The 20,876-nt window shown below is 33.2% G+C and overlaps 1 protein-coding gene across 2 annotated transcripts in view; it reads right to left on the bottom strand.

The window, feature by feature from the left end:
* Positions 1-20,524, bottom strand: part of LOC134854147 (uncharacterized) — a 35,417-nt gene extending 14,893 nt beyond the window's left edge. Inside the window, exon 1 of one of the 2 annotated variants that reach the window (XM_063870270.1) lies at positions 20,433-20,524. The gene's annotated coding sequence lies outside the window, so the exon portion shown is untranslated. Of the gene's footprint in view, positions 1-16,251; positions 16,629-20,432 lie in introns of those variants that run through there. The other variant, XM_063870271.1, reaches the window with a different exon arrangement.
* Between the last annotated feature and the right edge of the window lie 352 nt (positions 20,525-20,876).

The raw sequence follows: 20,876 nt of genomic DNA, 5'->3' as shown, positions 1-20,876 counted from the left end.
ACGTCATATCTCGGAAACTACAAAGAATTGAGCAGTCATATTTGGAGGCAAGATTTGCCATCCTTGAGAGTACTCTGACAGCACCTAACTACAGGGTTGGGAATTTCAGATTTTAAAAGAAAAAAAATAATAGAAGTTTTCTGAAAAAATTTTGAAAATTGCAAAAAACGTCATATCTCGAAAACTACAAGGATTTGAACAGTCATATTTGGAGGCAAGATTTGTAACTCCTTACAGTATTCCGACAGGACCTAACTACAGGGTTGGGAATTTCAGATTTTTAAAAACTAATAATAATTTAAGTTTTCAGAAAAATTTTGAAAAAAATCACAAAAAACGTCATATCTCGAAAACTACACTTGAGCAGTCAAATTTGGATGCAAGCTTCGCAACCTTTGAGATTACTCTGACAGTACCCAAATACAGGGTTGGAAATTTCAGATTTTGCGAAAAAAAATTAATAGAAGTTTTCTGAAAATTTTTTGAAAAAATCACAAAAAACGTCATATCTCGAAAACTACAAAGAATTGAGCAGTGATATTTGGAGGCAAGATTCGCAATCCTTGAGAGTACTTTGACAAGACCTAACTACAGGGTTGGGAATTTCAGATTTTTAAAGAATAGAATTAATTCAAGTTTTCTGAAAAATTTTGAAAAAATCGCAAAAAACGTCATATCTCGAAAACTACAAAGACTTGAGCAGTGATATTTGGAGGCAAGATTCGCAGTTCTTGAGCGTACTTTGACAGGACCTAACTACAGGGTTGGGAATTTCAGATTTTTAAATAGAAATAATTCAAGTTTTCTGAAAAATTTTGAAAAAATCGCAAAAAACGTCATTTCTCAAAAACTACAAAAAATTGAGCAGTCATACTTGGAGGCAAGATTCGCAATATTTTAGAGTTTTCCGACAGGACCTAACTACAGGTTGGGAATTTCAGATTTTTAAAAACTAATAATAATTTAAGTTTTCTGAAAATTTTTGAAAAAATCACAAAAAACGTCATATCTCGAAAACTACAAAGAATTGAGCAGTCATATTTGGAGGCAAGATTTGCAATCCTTGAGAGTACTCTGACAGGACCTAACTACAGGGTTGGGAAATTCAGATTTTAAAAGAAAAAAAATAATTCAAGTTTTCTGAAAAATTTTGAAAATTGCAAAAAACGTCATATCTCGAAAACTACAAGGATTTGAACAGTCATATTTGGAGGCAAGATTTGTAACTCCTTAGAGTACTCCGACAGGACCTAACTACAGGGTTGGGAATATCAGATTTTTAAAACTTAATAATAATTTAAGTTTTCAGAAAAATTTTGAAAAAAATCACAAAAAACGTCATATCTCGAAAACTACACTTGAGCAGTCATATTTGGATGCAAGATTCGCAACCTTTGAGATTACTCTGACAGTACCCAACTACAGGGTTGGAAATTTCAGATTTTGCGAAAAAAAATTAATATAAGTTTTCTGAAAATTTTTTGAAAAAATCACAAAAAGCGTCATATCTCGAAAACTACAAAGAATTGAGCAGTGATATTTGGAGACAAGATTCGCAGTTCTTGAGCGTACTTTGACAGGACCTAACTACAGGGTTGGGAATTTCAGATTTTTAAAGAATAGAAATAATTCAAGTTTTCTGAAAAATTTTGAAAAAATCGCAAAAAACGTCATATCTCAAAAACTACAAAAAATTGAGCAGTCAAAGTTGGAGGCAAGATTCGCAATATTTTAGAGTTTTCCGACAGGACCTAACTACAGGTTGGGAATTTCAGATTTTTAAAAACTAATAATAATTTAAGTTTTCTGAAAATTTTTGAAAAAATCACAAAAAACGTCATATCTCGAAAACTACAAAGAATTGAGCAGTCATATTTGGAGGCAAGATTTGCAATCCTTGAGAGTACTCTGACAGGACCTAACTACAGGGTTGGGAAATTCAGATTTTAAAAGAAAAAAAATAATTCAAGTTTTCTGAAAAATTTTGAAAATTGCAAAAAACGTCATATCTCGAAAACTACAAGGATTTGAACAGTCATATTTGGAGGCAAGATTTGTAACTCCCTAGAGTACTCCGACAGGACCTAACTACAGGGTTGGGAATATCAGATTTTTAAAAACTAATAATAATTTAAGTTTTCAGAAAAATTTTGAAAAAAATCACAAAAAACGTCATATCTCGAAAACTACACTTGAGCAGTCATATTTGGATGCAAGATTCGCAACCTTTGAGATTACTCTGACAGTACCCAACTACAGGGTTGGAAATTTCAGATTTTGCGAAAAAAAATTAATATAAGTTTTCTGAAAATTTTTTGAAAAAATCACAAAAAGCGTCATATCTCGAAAACTACAAAGAATTGAGCAGTGATATTTGGAGGCAAGATTTGTAACTCCTTAGAGCACTCCGACAGCAAAGAACTACAGGGTTGGGAACTTCAAGTTTTGTAAATAATTTTGTTATTTGAAATTTCTGAAAATTTTTGAAAAATCTCAAAAATCGTCTGATCTCGTTAACTAAAATGATTCGGGCATTCAAAATTGGATGCCAAATTCGCAACCCCTAATTCGATATTGGGCTGCTTAATTTAAACTCGGTAAAATAACCACTAAAATCAAATTGGAAAATCGAAAAAAATTCTTAACCATTGCATTATACGATATAGCTTAAACATGCAAAAATAATACGTTGAAAAAGCTTAAACATGGCGAGATAGTGAAGCCCGCATTTAAATATTTAATAGATTTTGCGAAACAATCATAAAAAACCCCATATATCGAAGACCAAAAAGAATTGAGCAGTCATATTTGAAACGCAGGGGGTACAATCTGATTACGAACCCTGACACCACACCACCATAGAGTTGAGAATTTCAAGTTCGGTTGGAATTTTTTCAATCCAAGTTTTTTGAAAAAAAAAATACAAACGGCATATCGTGGAAATTTTAAAGTTTTGAGCAATCATGTTTCGAGGCAAGACTTAACACCCCTAAGAGTGCCCTGACAGGGCCCCACTATAAGGTTGGGAACTTCATATTTTGTGATTTTTTTAAACAATTTTTATGAAAGCTGTTGAAAAAAAATCAGAAAAAAAAGGCTTGTCTCGGAAGCTTAAAGGATTAGAGCAGTGATATTTAGAGGCAAGATTTGTAACTTGTAAGATAACCCTGACACCTTAGTTCAAATATTCCCACATTTCGGATTGAGCTTCAGAAAAGCCACATTCAGGCATAAAAATGCAACCAGAAATTACATCCCCGTTAGCATGCAAGTGCGGCTAAAAAAAAAAACTTAGAATTTTTGAAAGCTTTTCGTTTTTTTTTTTAAAAAATCTAAAAATTCTCTAGAACAAAAAACTATTGGAAGGTAATGTTTTGGTATTAGAATCACAACCTACAATTCACCCCCAAAAACATGCAAGTAAGGAAACAAATTTTTAAATTTGAAATAATTTTTTTCAATTTTTTCTTGTAAGTTTCTAGATCTTTTTGACAGATGCGTAAAATCGTCTTATCTCCCAAACTAGGAGCTTTGGCAAGACCAGGTTTTGCATAAGAAACTCGAACCCAAATTACCCTCCCGCTAGCATGCAAGTACGGTTATAAATTTTGAAATAAAATAATTATTCAAATTAATGAAAAACTTAATTTTTCAGAACTTTTGATCCAATTGTCAAACTTCCCATATCTCCTTAAGTACAATTTTCTGGAAGGTAAACTTTCGTCATTACATGAACAACCCCAAGCTTCTTCAGCAAATGCATGCAAGTCCACGTACAAAATTTTGATTTTGAAACAAATTTTTCAAAATTTTCTTTTAAGTTTTTAAAACTTTTTAAAAAATCCCTCAAATCGTCCATATCTCCTAAAATAAGAGCATCTGGAAGACCAAGTATCGACAAACCTAAAATACGCTCCCACTAGCTTGCAAGTACGGTTAAAACATTTTGAAACAAAAAATAATATTGCATTTTTTTCCCATTTTTGAACCATTTGAAAAATCGTCCACATCTCCATAACTACAAGCTTCTGGAAAAAGCAATTTGGACATTGAAATCACAACCTTGACCTACGCTCGCATTAGCATGCAACCAATGGTATAACTTTTCGAATTTGAAGTTTTGTTTCGAGTTTAAAATTCAAGTTTTTACAACTATCGAAAGATTCGTAAAAGCGTCCTAAACTACCAGCTTCTGAAATTTAGGTTTTGACACTAGAATCGCAACCTTTAAACATATTTTCGTTAGCATGCAACCACTGGTTCAAATGTTTGTATTAAACTGTTCATTTAAAAATGTAAACGATGTTTAAATCTTCAAGATAATCTGTCCAGACATTTGACATTGACCTAAAAAAAGACCCTAAAATGAAATTCATGCAGACTTTAGATTTGAAAAAGCGATACGTAGCAGCCTTTAGAATACCGCGTATTTCCACTCGTCAATAACCAGAAAAATACTGTATTAACCAATCAGATTCAAGACAATGAAAAAAAAATAATTATTATATATTTTGAAAGTTCGCTTTCTCATCTCGGTTCTGATTGGTTCATACAGTACTTGTTTGCTAACTATACAGTACTTTAATCAACTTTTTTATGGAGAAGATGATTTTAATCATGAACAAGCAGTTTTATCCCTTATTTCTTGTTAAATTCTTGACATCGCCCCACTATAGGGTTCAAATTTTATGAGGTGTTTTCAACCTAAACTAGCAATTAACGCACCTTCGGTGCTTCGAAATTTTTCGACAACTCATGAAAAAAACCGCATATATTGGAAACAACATCTGCAAACTTTTAGTGTACTCTGACTGCACCCAGGTTTGGTAATTTCGAACTTTTAAATTTTTTTTAAATTCCCATTTTAAAAGCGTCATCTCGAAAACTTAATGGGCCTCTGGAGAAATTTGGAAGCCAGATTTGCAACCACAGAGACTCCCTGAGAGCACCCTACTATAGGGCTAGGAATCCAAAATTTTGTGAGTGTTTTAAACCTAAGATTCCCGAAAAAAAAAATTGAAAAAAAAACGTCTTTTCTCCGAAACTAAAAGGATTTGAGCATTCATATTAAGAGGTAAGATTTGAGACGCCTGGGTGTACGCTGACAATAAGGTTGCATCTTCATCAAGTTAGTAGTTTCAAATTTTTTGAATTTCTTTGTAGATAAGTTCTTTGAGAAATTTTTAAAAAATCGAAAAACGTCACATCTCGGAAACTAAAAGCATTTGAGCAGTCGCGTTTAGCAGTCGCATGTGGCAAGATTTGCAACTCTTTAGAGTACCCTGACAACACCGAACTATAGAGTTGGGAATTTCAAATTTTGAAAATTAATTAATTTAAACTTTCTGAAAATTTTGAAAAAATCACAAAAAACGTCACATCTCGAAAACTACAAAGAATTGAGCAGTGGTATTTGGAGGCAATATTCGCAATCCTTGAGAGTACTTTGACAAGACCTAACTACAGGGTTGGAAATTTCAGATTTTTAAAGAATAGAAATAATTCAAGTTTTCTGAAAAATTTTGAAAAAATCGCAAAAAACGTCATATCTCGAAAACTACAAAGACTTGAGCAGTGATATTTGGAGGCAAGATTCGCAGTCCTTGAGCGTACTTTGACAGGACCTAACTACAGGGTTGGGAATTTCAGATTTTTAAAGAATAGAAATAATTCAAGTTTTCTGAAAAATTTTGAAAAAATCGCAAAAAACGTCATATCTCGAAAACTACAAGGATTTGAACAGTCATATTTGGAGGCAAGATTTGTAACTCCTTACAGTATTCCGACAGGACCTAACTACAGGGTTGGGAATTTCAGATTTTTAAAAACTAATAATAATTTAAGTTTTCAGAAAAATTTTGAAAAAAATCACAAAAAACGTCATATCTCGAAAACTACACTTGAGCAGTCATATTTGGATGCAAGCTTCGCAACCTTTGAGATTACTCTGACAGTACCCAAATACAGGGTTGGAAATTTCAGATTTTGCGAAAAAAAATTAATAGAAGTTTTCTGAAAATTTTTTGAAAAAATCACAAAAAACGTCATATCTCGAAAACTACAAAGAATTGAGCAGTGATATTTGGAGGCAAGATTCGCAATCCTTGAGAGTACTTTGACAAGACCTAACTACAGGGTTGGGAATTTCAGATTTTTAAAGAATAGAATTAATTCAAGTTTTCTGAAAAATTTTGAAAAAATCGCAAAAAACGTCATATCTCGAAAACTACAAAGACTTGAGCAGTGATATTTGGAGGCAAGATTCGCAGTTCTTGAGCGTACTTTGACAGGACCTAACTACAGGGTTGGGAATTTCAGATTTTTAAATAGAAATAATTCAAGTTTTCTGAAAAATTTTGAAAAAATCGCAAAAAACGTCATTTCTCAAAAACTACAAAAAATTGAGCAGTCATACTTGGAGGCAAGATTCGCAATATTTTAGAGTTTTCCGACAGGACCTAACTACAGGTTGGGAATTTCAGATTTTTAAAAACTAATAATAATTTAAGTTTTCTGAAAATTTTTGAAAAAATCACAAAAAACGTCATATCTCGAAAACTACAAAGAATTGAGCAGTCATATTTGGAGGCAAGATTTGCAATCCTTGAGAGTACTCTGACAGGACCTAACTACAGGGTTGGGAAATTCAGATTTTAAAAGAAAAAAAATAATTCAAGTTTTCTGAAAAATTTTGAAAATTGCAAAAAACGTCATATCTCGAAAACTACAAGGATTTGAACAGTCATATTTGGAGGCAAGATTTGTAACTCCTTAGAGTACTCCGACAGGACCTAACTACAGGGTTGGGAATATCAGATTTTTAAAACTTAATAATAATTTAAGTTTTCAGAAAAATTTTGAAAAAAATCACAAAAAACGTCATATCTCGAAAACTACACTTGAGCAGTCATATTTGGATGCAAGATTCGCAACCTTTGAGATTACTCTGACAGTACCCAACTACAGGGTTGGAAATTTCAGATTTTGCGAAAAAAAATTAATATAAGTTTTCTGAAAATTTTTTGAAAAAATCACAAAAAGCGTCATATCTCGAAAACTACAAAGAATTGAGCAGTGATATTTGGAGGCAAGATTCGCAGTTCTTGAGCGTACTTTGACAGGACCTAACTACAGGGTTGGGAATTTCAGATTTTTAAAGAATAGAAATAATTCAAGTTTTCTGAAAAATTTTGAAAAAATCGCAAAAAACGTCATATCTCAAAAACTACAAAAAATTGAGCAGTCAAAGTTGGAGGCAAGATTCGCAATATTTTAGAGTTTTCCGACAGGACCTAACTACAGGTTGGGAATTTCTGATTTTTAAAAACTAATAATAATTTAAGTTTTCTGAAAATTTTTGAAAAAATCACAAAAAACGTCATATCTCGAAAACTACAAAGAATTGAGCAGTCATATTTGGAGGCAAGATTTGCAATCCTTGAGAGTACTCTGACAGGACCTAACTACAGGGTTGGGAAATTCAGATTTTAAAAGAAAAAAAATAATTCAAGTTTTCTGAAAAATTTTGAAAATTGCAAAAAACGTCATATCTCGAAAACTACAAGGATTTGAACAGTCATATTTGGAGGCAAGATTTGTAACTCCCTAGAGTACTCCGACAGGACCTAACTACAGGGTTGGGAATATCAGATTTTTAAAAACTAAAAATAATTTAAGTTTTCAGAAAAATTTTGAAAAAAATCACAAAAAACGTCATATCTCGAAAACTACACTTGAGCAGTCATATTTGGATGCAAGATTCGCAACCTTTGAGATTACTCTGACAGTACCCAACTACAGGGTTGGAAATTTCAGATTTTGCGAAAAAAAATTAATATAAGTTTTCTGAAAATTTTTTGAAAAAATCACAAAAAGCGTCATATCTCGAAAACTACAAAGAATTGAGCAGTGATATTTGGAGGCAAGATTTGTAACTCCTTAGAGCACTCCGACAGCAAAGAACTACAGGGTTGGGAACTTCAAGTTTTGTAAATAATTTTGTTATTTGAAATTTCTGAAAATTTTTGAAAAATCTCAAAAATCGTCTGATCTCGTTAACTAAAATGATTCGGGCATTCAAAATTGGATGCCAAATTCGCAACCCCTAATTCGATATTGGGCTGCTTAATTTAAACTCGGTAAAATAACCACTAAAATCAAATTGGAAAATCGAAAAAAATTCTTAACCATTGCATTATACGATATAGCTTAAACATGCAAAAATAATACGTTGAAAAAGCTTAAACATGGCGAGATAGTGAAGCCCGCATTTAAATATTTAATAGATTTTGCGAAACAATCATAAAAAACCCCATATATCGAAGACCAAAAAGAATTGAGCAGTCATATTTGAAACGCAGGGGGTACAATCTGATTACGAACCCTGACACCACACCACCATAGAGTTGAGAATTTCAAGTTCGGTTGGAATTTTTTCAATCCAAGTTTTTTGAAAAAAAAAATACAAACGGCATATCGTGGAAATTTTAAAGTTTTGAGCAATCATGTTTCGAGGCAAGACTTAACACCCCTAAGAGTGCCCTGACAGGGCCCCACTATAAGGTTGGGAACTTCATATTTTGTGATTTTTTTAAACAATTTTTATGAAAGCTGTTGAAAAAAAATCAGAAAAAAAAGGCTTGTCTCGGAAGCTTAAAGGATTAGAGCAGTGATATTTAGAGGCAAGATTTGTAACTTGTAAGATAACCCTGACACCTTAGTTCAAATATTCCCACATTTCGGATTGAGCTTCAGAAAAGCCACATTCAGGCATAAAAATGCAACCAGAAATTACATCCCCGTTAGCATGCAAGTGCGGCTAAAAAAAAAAACTTAGAATTTTTGAAAGCTTTTCGTTTTTTTTTTTAAAAATCTAAAAATTCTCTAGAACAAAAAACTATTGGAAGGTAATGTTTTGGTATTAGAATCACAACCTACAATTCACCCCCAAAAACATGCAAGTAAGGAAACAAATTTTTAAATTTGAAATAATTTTTTTCAATTTTTTCTTGTAAGTTTCTAGATCTTTTTGACAGATGCGTAAAATCGTCTTATCTCCCAAACTAGGAGCTTTGGCAAGACCAGGTTTTGCATAAGAAACTCGAACCCAAATTACCCTCCCGCTAGCATGCAAGTACGGTTATAAATTTTGAAATAAAATAATTATTCAAATTAATGAAAAACTTAATTTTTCAGAACTTTTGATCCAATTGTCAAACTTCCCATATCTCCTTAAGTACAATTTTCTGGAAGGTAAACTTTCGTCATTACATGAACAACCCCAAGCTTCTTCAGCAAATGCATGCAAGTCCACGTACAAAATTTTGATTTTGAAACAAATTTTTCAAAATTTTCTTTTAAGTTTTTAAAACTTTTTAAAAAATCCCTCAAATCGTCCATATCTCCTAAAATAAGAGCATCTGGAAGACCAAGTATCGACAAACCTAAAATACGCTCCCACTAGCTTGCAAGTACGGTTAAAACATTTTGAAACAAAAAATAATATTGCATTTTTTTCCCATTTTTGAACCATTTGAAAAATCGTCCACATCTCCATAACTACAAGCTTCTGGAAAAAGCAATTTGGACATTGAAATCACAACCTTGACCTACGCTCGCATTAGCATGCAACCAATGGTATAACTTTTCGAATTTGAAGTTTTGTTTCGAGTTTAAAATTCAAGTTTTTACAACTATCGAAAGATTCGTAAAAGCGTCCTAAACTACCAGCTTCTGAAATTTAGGTTTTGACACTAGAATCGCAACCTTTAAACATATTTTCGTTAGCATGCAACCACTGGTTCAAATGTTTGTATTAAACTGTTCATTTAAAAATGTAAACGATGTTTAAATCTTCAAGATAATCTGTCCAGACATTTGACATTGACCTAAAAAAAGACCCTAAAATGAAATTCATGCAGACTTTAGATTTGAAAAAGCGATACGTAGCAGCCTTTAGAATACCGCGTATTTCCACTCGTCAATAACCAGAAAAATACTGTATTAACCAATCAGATTCAAGACAATGAAAAAAAAATAATTATTATATATTTTGAAAGTTCGCTTTCTCATCTCGGTTCTGATTGGTTCATACAGTACTTGTTTGCTAACTGACGAGTAGGAATACGCGGTTGCCTAAATACAGACCGCACTCCAGAAAAGCGCTGCTTAAAAATTGTCAGTGACGCCTTGTGTTAACCATTATCCCCAATAAAAATTGCTTAAGCATTGGATCCATAGTTTTTGGCATTGCATTTGAATAATAGAAGATGATAGAAGACAATTTCGTCATTCAGAAAAAAGTCCCAGTATATTTACAAACAAATTTAATGTTTTGTTACCTTGTAAAACTTCTCCTCACAACTTTAATATGAAAAACTTAAATAAACCGCCAAAACTGAGTTTTGATGACAAATAACTAAGCGTCTGGTAGCATATTAAGAAAAACTCAAATTAATTCCAGTTTGGAATGATTTGAGTTGCAATCTGATTTATATTAATTACTTTCTAGATTTGTTATAGATTATTTTGCTTAAATCGATTTGAAATAGACTAGTAGGACCATTTCCCATAATCCAACGGCTCGCAAAAGCTAAATTGTTAATCTGATTAAGCTGCTGATGCAACAAAATTTCCGACAATTTCAAGTTAAGCCAGGTCGTGAATCGGTTTGAAAAACTTCGAAATCTTTAATTCATTAGTTTTAAGTTTGTGTTGCATTTACTCAATGACAATCATTTTAAATTTTTTATCCATAGCGTCTGGTAGCATAATAAAAAAAATCTACTTCATTCCAAATTGGAATGATTTAAGTTGCAATCTGATTTATATTGTTTATTTTTTTGATTTGTTATAAATATTTTTGCTTAAATCGATTCAAAATAGACTAGTAGGACCGTTACCCTTAATCCAACGGCTCGCAAAAGTTGAAGTGTTAATTTGATCAAGCTGCTGATGCAACAAAATTTCCGACAATTTCAAGTTAAGCCAGGTCGTGAATCGGTTTGAGAAACTTCAACGACCGAATCACTTCGCCAAAAGTATAAGTTTTTCTAAGCCTACTATTCGAGCTATGAAGCGTTAAAATAATTCAAGTTATTTTATCCGGCGTATCGGATGGCTAAAAGCTCAAGTTTACTATTGAAGCCATTCTAGCGTTGACGTTTTCAAGCGTTGAAGCTATTCAAGCTATGAAGCAATGAAATTTCTACTTATTTCATAGACCGAATCGGTTCGTGAAAACTTTAAATTTTTCTAGGCAAGCTTTTCAATCTATGGAACTTTGCATTAACCCCCAAATTGTTAAAAACGTACTTGCATGTTTTTGGGGTCTGGAAAACAATAAAAACGTGATATCTCGGAAACTAAAAAGAATTGAGCAACCACATTTGGGAGCCAATCCGGCAAGACTTGAAACATACTTGACAGCTGAAGATTTTTGAGCAGGATAACACTTTAACAAGAAATAAGGGATAAAACTGCTTGTTCATGATTAACCTCAACTTTTTTCTCCAAATTAAAGTTGACTTTAATCAACTTTTTTATGGAGAAGATGATTTTAATCATGAACAAGCAGTTTTATCCCTTATTTCTTGTTAAATTCTTGACATCGCCCCACTATAGGGTTCAAATTTTATGAGGTGTTTTCAACCTAAACTAGCAATTAACGCACCTTCGGTGCTTCGAAATTTTTCGACAACTCATGAAAAAAACCGCATATATTGGAAACAACATCTGCAAACTTTTAGTGTACTCTGACTGCACCCAGGTTTGGTAATTTCGAACTTTTAAATTTTTTTTAAATTCCCATTTTAAAAGCGTCATCTTGAAAACTTAATGGGCCTCTGGAGAAATTTGGAAGCCAGATTTGCAACCACTGAGACTCCCTGAGAGCACCCTACTATAGGGCTAGGAATCCAAAATTTTGTGAATTTTTTAAACCTAAGATTCCCGAAAAAAAAATTGAAAAAAAAAACGTCTTTTCTCCGAAACTAAAAGAATTTGAGCATTCATATTAAGAGGCAAGATTTGATACGCCTGGGTGTACGCGCTGACAATAAGGTTGTATCTTCATCAAGTTAGTAGTTTCAAATTTTTTGAATTTCTTTGTAGATAAGTTCTTTGAGAAATTTTAAAAAAATCGAAAAACGTCACATCTCGGAAACTAAAAGCATTTGAGCAGTCGCGTTTAGCAGTCGCATGTGGCAAGATTTGCAACTCTTTAGAGTACCCTGACAACGCCGAACTATAGAGTTGGGAATTTCAAATTTTGAAAATTAATTAATTTAAACTTTCTGAAAATTTTGAAAAAATCACAAAAAACGTCACATCTCGAAAACTACAAAGAATTGAGCAGTGAAATTTGGAGGCAAGATTCGCAATCCTTGATAGTACTTTGACAAGACCTAACTACAGGGTTGGGAAGTTCAGATTTTTAAAGAATAGAAATAATTCAAGTTTTCTGAAAAATTTTGAAAAAATCGCAAAAAACGTCATATCTCGAAAACTACAAAGACTTGAGCAGTGATAATTGGAGGCAAGATTCGCAGTTCTTGAGCGTACTTTGACAGGACCTAACTACAGGGTTGGGAATTTCAGATTTTTAAAGAATAGAAATAATTCAAGTTTTCTGAAAAATTTTGAAAAAATCGCAAAAAACGTCATATCTCAAAAGATACAAAAAAATGAGCAGTCATACTTGGAGGCAAGGTTCGCAATATTTTAGAGTTTTCCGACAGGACCTAACTACAGGTTGGGAATTTCAGATTTTTAAAAACTAATAATAAATTAAGTTTTCTGAAAATTTTGAAAAAATCACAAAAAACGTCATATCTCGAAAACTACAAAGAATTGAGCAGTCATATTTGGAGGCAAGATTTGCAATCCTTGAGAGTACTCTGACAGGACCTAACTACAGGGTTGGGAATTTCAGATTTTAGAAGAAAAAAAATAATTCAAGTTTTCTGAAAAATTTTGAAAATTGCAAAAAACGTCATATCTCGAAAACTACAAGGATTTGAACAGTCATATTTGGAGGCAAGATTTGTAACTCCTTAGAATACTCCGACAGGACCTAACTACAGGGTTGGGAATATCAGATTTTTAAAAACTAATAATAATTTAAGTTTTCAGAAAAATTTTGAAAAAAATCACAAAAAACGTCATATCTCGAAAACTACACTTGAGCAGTCATATTTGGATGCAAGCTTCGCAACCTTTGAGATTACTCTGACAGTACCCAAATACAGGGTTGGAAATTTCAGATTTTGCGAAAAAAATTAATATACGTTTTCTGAAAATTTTTTGAAAAAATCACAAAAAGCTTCATATCTCGAAAACTACAAAGATTTGAACAATCATATTTGGAGGCAAGATTTGTAACTCCTTAGAGTACTCCGACAGCAACGAACTACAGGGTTGGGAACTTCAAGTTTTTGAAAAAAAAAATACAAACGGCATATCGTGGAAATTTTAAAGTTTTGAGCAATCATGTTTCGAGGCAAGACTTAACACCCCTAAGAGTGCCCTGACAGGGCCCCACTATAAGGTTGGGAACTTCATATTTTGTGATTTTTTTAAACAATTTTTATGAAATCTGTTGAAAACAAATCAGAAAAAAAAGGCTTGTCTCGGAAGCTTAAAGGATTAGAGCAGTGATATTTAGAGGCAAGATTTGTAACTTGTAAGATAACCCTGACACCTTAGTTCAAATATTCCCACATTTCGGATTGAGCTTCAGAAAAGCCACATTCAGGCATAAAAATGCAACCAGAAATTACATCACCGTTAGCATGCAAGTGCGGCTAAAAAAAAAACTTAGAATTTTTGAATGCTTTTCGTTTTTTTTTTTGAAAAATCTAAAAATTCTCTAGAACAAAAAACTATTGGAAGGTAATGTTTTGGTATTAGAATCACAACCTACAATTCACCCCCAAAAACATGCAAGTAAGGAAACAAATTTTTAAATTTGAAATAATTTTTTTCAATTTTTTCTTGTAAGTTTCTAGATCTTTTTGACAGATGCGTAAAATCGTCTTATCTCCCAAACTAGGAGCTTTGGCAAGACCAGGTTTTGCATAAGAAACTCGAACCCAAATTACCCTCCCGCTAGCATGCAAGTACGGTTATAAATTTTGAAATAAAATAATTATTCAAATTAATGAAAAACTTAATTTTTCAGAACTTTTGATCCAATTGTCAAACTTCCCATATCTCCTTAAGTACAATTTTCTGGAAGGTAAACTTTCGTCATTACATGAACAACCCCAAGCTTCTTCAGCAAATGCATGCAAGTCCACGTACAAAATTTTGATTTTGAAACAAATTTTTCAAAATTTTCTTTTAAGTTTTTAAAACTTTTTAAAAAATCCCTCAAATCGTCCATATCTCCTAAAATAAGAGCATCTGGAAGACCAAGTATCGGCAAACCTAAAATACGCTCCCACTAGCTTGCAAGTACGGTTAAAACATTTTGAAACAAAAAATAATATTGCATTTTTTTCCTATTTTTGAACCATTTGAAAAATTGTCCACATCTCTAAAACTACGAGCTTCTGGAAAAGGCAATTTGGACATTGAAATCACAACCTTAACCTACGCTCGCATTAGCATGCAACCAATGGTACAACATTTCGAATTTGAAGTTTTGTTTCGAGTTTAAAATTCAAGTTTTTACAATTATCGAAAGATTCGTAAAAGCGTCCTAAACTACCAGCTTCTGAAATTTAGGTTTTGACACTAGAATCGCAACCTTTAAACATATTTTCGTTAGCATGCAACCACTGGTTCAAATGTTTATATTAAACTGTTCATTTAAAAATGTAAACGATGTTTAAATCTTCAAGATAATCTGTGCAGACATTTGACATTGACCTAAAAAAAGACCCTAAAATGAAATTCATGCAGACTTCAGATTTGAAAAAGCGATACGTAGCAGCCTTTAGAAAACCGCGTATTTCCACTTGTCAATAACCAGAAAAACACTGTATTAACCAATCAGATTCAAGACAATGAAGAAAAAAAATAAATCATTATTATATATTTTGAAAGTTCTCTTTCTCATCTCGGTTCTGATTGGTTCATAGTCGACAGGACGACAGGACGAAGTACAACAGTGCTGAAAATGAAAAGGTGTTCAAGTGTGCCAAAATTTGATGATTTTCGGCACTGTTGAACAATTAATTTATTTTTGGCACTGTTGTATTTCGGCATTGTTGTGATGCCCTTAGAGGGGTGTTCAACAATGCCGAAGTACATGAGTGCCGAAAATAAACTTATTGTTCAACAGTGCCAAAAATCATCAATTTTCGGCACTGTTGAACACTTTCATTTTCAGCAGTGGGCGATCAACAGTGTCGAAGTACAACAGTGCTGAAAATGAAAAAGTGTTCAACAGTGCCGAAAATTGATGATTTTCGGCACTGTTGAACAATAAAATTATTTTCGGCACTGTTGTACTTCGGCACTGTTGTGCTGCCCTTAGAGGGGCGTTCAACAGTGCCGAAGTACAAGAGTGCCTAAAACAAAATTTTAGTTCAACAGTGCCGAAAATCATCAATTTTCGGCACTGTTGAACACTTTTTCATTTTCGGCACTGTTGTACTTCGGCACTGTTGTACTGCCCCTTTTCAGCACTGTTGTACTTCGGCACTGTTGAAAGCCCCCATGTGGATCGAATCAAATTTTTTGGCTATCGGGAACAAAAAACATTCGGCTATCCGGGAACAAAAAAATCGGCTATCCGGGAACGAATTTATTTTTCGACTATCCGGGAACGAATATTTTTTCTGCTATCAGGGTATTCGATTACGTGACATGCCACCGATTTAATAGTGCGTATACGAAAAGAAGAGCCAGTTTTCACCGCAAAGCGGCGACGCACGCCAACCGGCATCCTTGAACCGAGATATCGATAATTTTCGGGTGAACAATTATAGAGTGAGTGAAAGGACTTCTTATTATGGGTTCGGCTGAGTTTTCGGCTAAAGGCATTTTTTTGTATCGAATGATTTTTCGGTTTAGTGGACTTTCGGTTGAGAGGTTGTTCCCCAGAAATTTCTGCAAGAGGTCTATTCTTTAGGAGAAGTCTGAGAATCAATTTAATGAAGCTAAAAACGTTCAAAATGTTCAACTTTTTTGAAAATCCGCTCGCCTGACTTGACACGTGGATTCATTCAGGAAACTTCAGCTTCAATTTCATAGCTGTAAATCTAATGACAAGAATCCTACAATGTAAATGAGTCTCATGTTTACCTGATTGTCTGAACTTTAACCGTTTGAGGATTTAAAAAACGCAAATTTCCAAATAACTGAAGATATAAAATGTTTGATTACGGGCAAAATTCGGAATCTGGGTTAATAACAGTGGGAATAATTTTCGAGATAAATATTTAACAGAACAATTGATGGAATTTGTTTATCAATTGAGCAACAACATCAATCAATGCTTAAATTTTATACGTAGTCTTTCTTTTGATTAAAAAGAATTCAAATCAACAACTGTAAGAATTTATGAGGTTAAAAAATACGCGCATATAAGCAAGTAAAATTCCAAATGCTGCGGTTTTAAAAAATGAAAACGTGAAGCGAAAGTCTACTGACTGCATGTTGAGCAAAAACGCGCGTTCATTCTCTACATGAATTAAGTTATACTGTGCGTTGAACAAATGTACGTGTAAAAGAATTGGTTTACTCCGCGAACCGAACAGCAAGCCGACAGGACTTCAAGCAGCCGAATTGAAAAATGTGGGGCTTCAAGCCGAATGTTTTGTCAAAAAGTCATGAATGTTGGCTTATTTGAAATTTCTCAATTTCATGAGGTTTTTTAACAAGTTATAGGCTTTTTCAAAGTTTCTGAGCCTCAAATTGATGTTTAGGAATATTAAAAACTAAAACGTTGCTGAAGTTGTTTTACATGTGTAATATTTGTGTAACATATGTTTAATCTGGTTGATGTAACTATCTGATACCACTCTTTATGGGTGCATTATTATGAAGAACGCTTTTTATGAACTAACCTTGCCTTGCCTTAAGTTTTTGAAAACAAACATTTTACTACTGAAAATTTAGCGTTCTGAAGGTATGCTTGTAGTCTTTATTTCGGCTTGAAGTCCGATCGGCCTGTTGTCCATTTTACCTACATTGTGTGAACAAATTCGACAACTGCCACCATTAAGCAGAAGACAAAACAGGCAGACACCATTGAACCAAATCGCAATTTCCTGTAAACTAAAATGGTTTCAATTGTGCAATCATTTCAGTGAGTTCTATTTACTGATAACTATGAGAAAATAGTTATCAGTAAACAACAATTAAATTTAATCTCGGCTTCATACACTGTCTGTCGAAAAGATTTACAACTTGTGCTGCTCGTGATATCACGTATTGAATAAAATTTGATGGACACGAGGGAGTTTAGCAAATAGACGAAAGTGAATGTAAACGAACACTTAAAGTGGAAATGGGTGAAAAGGTTACTTAGCAGTATCTAGACAAATGCGTATTCATAACCGTCCGAAAGCAGACAAATTCTTACAAATGCACGTCTGATATCCCGAACAGTAAATCAAGCTAGAAAATTGAAAAAAAGTGCAAATTAAACAAGTTGAAGCGGATTTGGAATCTTTTAAATGAAAATTATGTTTTTTTTTTCGGTTACAACCCCCCCCCTGAATGATGAAAAGTGCCAAGGAAAAAATTTATCTTAAATTGGTGCACAGTAACTGAAAAATGCAATATAGATTTATGTGACCGATAAAAACGAAGCATTTTAACTTAGTTAAGCCTCAAACTGATATTTTTCTCATTTTTTTTTTTCATTTTCCCCGTTTTCTGCTTATAAATAGGCTCTTTTTGGTAATAACACCCCACCCTCTAAAAGATTAAAAATGAAAAAGAAAACTTTTTTCACAAATGAATGATTTAACAAACAAATGCAGGGCTGATATCCCGATATATATCTCGCTGATATATATAAATATAACTGGGGCAAAGACTCCGACTCGGGATCGGAATTCGAACTCACATTATCCTATACAAACGGCATATCGTGGAAATTTTAAAGTTTTGAACAATCATGTGAATTTAAAAAAAAACTGACGATTTTTTTATCATAATCGTCAGAAAGCAGACAAATTCTTACAAATGCACGTCTGATATCCCGAACAGTAAATCAAGCTAGAAAATTGAAAAAAGTGCAAATTAAACAACAGTTGAAGCGGATTTGGCGTCTTTTAAATGAAAATTATGTTTTTTTTTGGTTACAACCCCCCCCCCCTGAATGATGAAAAGTGCCAAGGAAAAAATTTATCACAAATTGGTGCACAGTTACTGAAAAATGCAATATAAATTAAGCCTCAAATTGATTTTTTTCTCAATTTTTTTTCATTTTCCCCGTTTTCTGCACATAAATAGGCTCTTTTTGGTAATAACCCCCCACCCTCTGAATGATTAAAAATGAAAAAAAAAACTTTTTCACAAATGAATGATTTAACTAACAAATGCAGGGCTGATATCCCGATATACATCTCGCTGATATATATAAATATAACTGGGGCAAAGACTCCGACTCGGGATCGGAATTCGAACCCACATTATCATATACAAACGGCATATCGTGGAAATTTTAAAGTTTTGAACAATCATGTTTGGAGGCAAGACTTGACCTCCCTAAGAGTACCCAGACAGGGCCCCACTATAAGATTGGGAACTTCATATTTTGTGATTTTTCTAAACAATTTTTGTGAAAACTGTTTTAAAAAATCAGCAAAAAGGCTTGCTCGGAAGCTAAAAGGATTTGAGCAGTGATATTTAGAGGCAAGAATTGAAACTTGTACGATAACCCTGACACCTTAGTTGAAATTTTTTCAGATTTTGGATTGCACTTCAGAAAAGCCAAATACAGGCATACAAATTACATCCCCGTTAACATGAAAGTGCGGCAAAAAAAAACAAAAAAATCTTAAAAAAATCTCTCAAACGAAAAGCTATGGGAAGGTGAAGTTTTGGCATTAGAATCACAACCTACACTGCTCCCCCAAAAACATGCAAATACTGAAACAAAATTTTAAATTTGAAAAAAAAAATTTCAATTTAAATTTCAAAATTTCAAATTTAAATCTTTTTGACAGATGCGTAATATCGTCTTATCTCCCAAACTAGGAACTTTTGCAAGAACAAGTTTTGCATAAGATATGCAACCCCACTTTACACTCCCGCTAGCATGCAAGTACGGTTAAAAACGTTTGAAACAAAAATAATCTTTCAGAATTTTTGAAAAACTTAACTTTTCACAATTTTTGATCCAATTGTATAACTTTCCATATCTCCTAAGTTACGATTTTCTGGGAAATAAAACTTCATGATTACAAGCACAACCCCAAGCTACTTCCGCAATGCACGCAAGTCCGCGTACAAAAGTTTGATTTTAAAATAAATTTTTTTAAATTTTCTTTTAAGTTTTTCAAAATTTTTGAAAAAACCCTCAAATCTTCCGTATCCCCTAAAATAAGAGCATCTGGAAGACCAAGATTGGCAAATCTAAAATACACTCTCGGTAACATGCAAGTACGGTTACAATATTTTAAACAAATATTAATATTGCATTTTTTTCCAAGTTTTTAGAATTTTTGAACCATTCGAAAAATCGTTCAAATCTCTATAATTACGAGCTTCTGGAAAATTCAGATTGGACATTAAAATCACAACCTTAACCTACGATCGCATTAGCATACTACGCGAGTTTTCGGCTAAAGGCATTTTTTTGTATTCAATGATTTTTCGGTTTAGTGGACTTTCGGTTGAGTGGTTGTTCCCTTAGAAATTTCTGCAAGAGGTCTATTTTTTAGGAGAAGTCTGAGAATCAATTTGATCAAGCTAAAAACGTTCAAAATGTTCAATTTTTTTGAAAATCCGCTCGCCTGACTTGACACGTGGATGCATACAGAAAAGTTCAGCTTCAACTTCATAGCTGTAACTCAAATAACAAAAATTAACTGAGTGTCATGTTTACCTGATGGTGGGTATTCACAAGTACCAAAATGTTAAATCAGTCCCAATTGTACCAAAATAAAAAATCAATCGCGCTAGTACCAAAAAATATTCAATTGGCCTAAGACTATTAAGCCGACTACTTCAAGCTCTTGGTTTAAGGTCTTCGGTGGGCGCGCTATGCGTGCGTCGCCGCTTTGCGGCAATAACCGGCTCTAATTTTCGTATAGAGTCCTACCCTCTGTTGGCAAGGTCGCAACATGTTGGCGCGACTGCGACGGTCACTATTCTGCTGCTTAGTTTTCTTCTGTTTGAACAGAAGAAAATTAATTTAACAATTCATTGGCTCACAATTCGACCAATTAGTGGAATAGTTTTGGTACAAATGGGATCGATTTTTCATTTTGGTACAAATGACCGTTGGTACAAATGGGACGTCACCTTACCTGATTGCCTGAATTTTCACCGTTTGAGGATTTAAAAAACGCAAGTTTCCAAATAACTGAAAAAATAAAATGTTTGTTTACGGGCAAAATTGGGAATCTGGGTTAATAAAAGTGGGAATAATTTTCGAGGTAAATATTTAACAGAACAATTGATGGAATTTGTTTGTCAATTGAGCAACAATATCAATCAATGCTTAAATTTTACACGTAGTCTTTCTTTTGATTAAAAAGAGTTCAAATCAACAACTGTAAACATTTATGAGGCTAAAAAATACGCGCATATAAGCAAGTAAAATTCCAAATGCTGCGGTTTTAAAAAATGAAAACGTGAAGCGAAAGTCTACTGCATTTTGAGCAAAAACGCGCGTTCAGTCTCTGCATGAATTAAGTTATAAATTTTTTTAAATTTCCTTTTAAGTTTTTCAAAATTTTTGAAAAAACCCT

Source organism: Symsagittifera roscoffensis, chromosome 9 (assembly GCF_963678635.1).
Source record: "Symsagittifera roscoffensis chromosome 9, txSymRosc1.1, whole genome shotgun sequence".
NCBI lineage: Eukaryota > Metazoa > Xenacoelomorpha > Acoela > Convolutidae > Symsagittifera > Symsagittifera roscoffensis.
The sequence above is the reverse complement of the archived record's forward strand: the minus strand, read 5'-3'. Positions and strand labels throughout refer to the sequence as shown.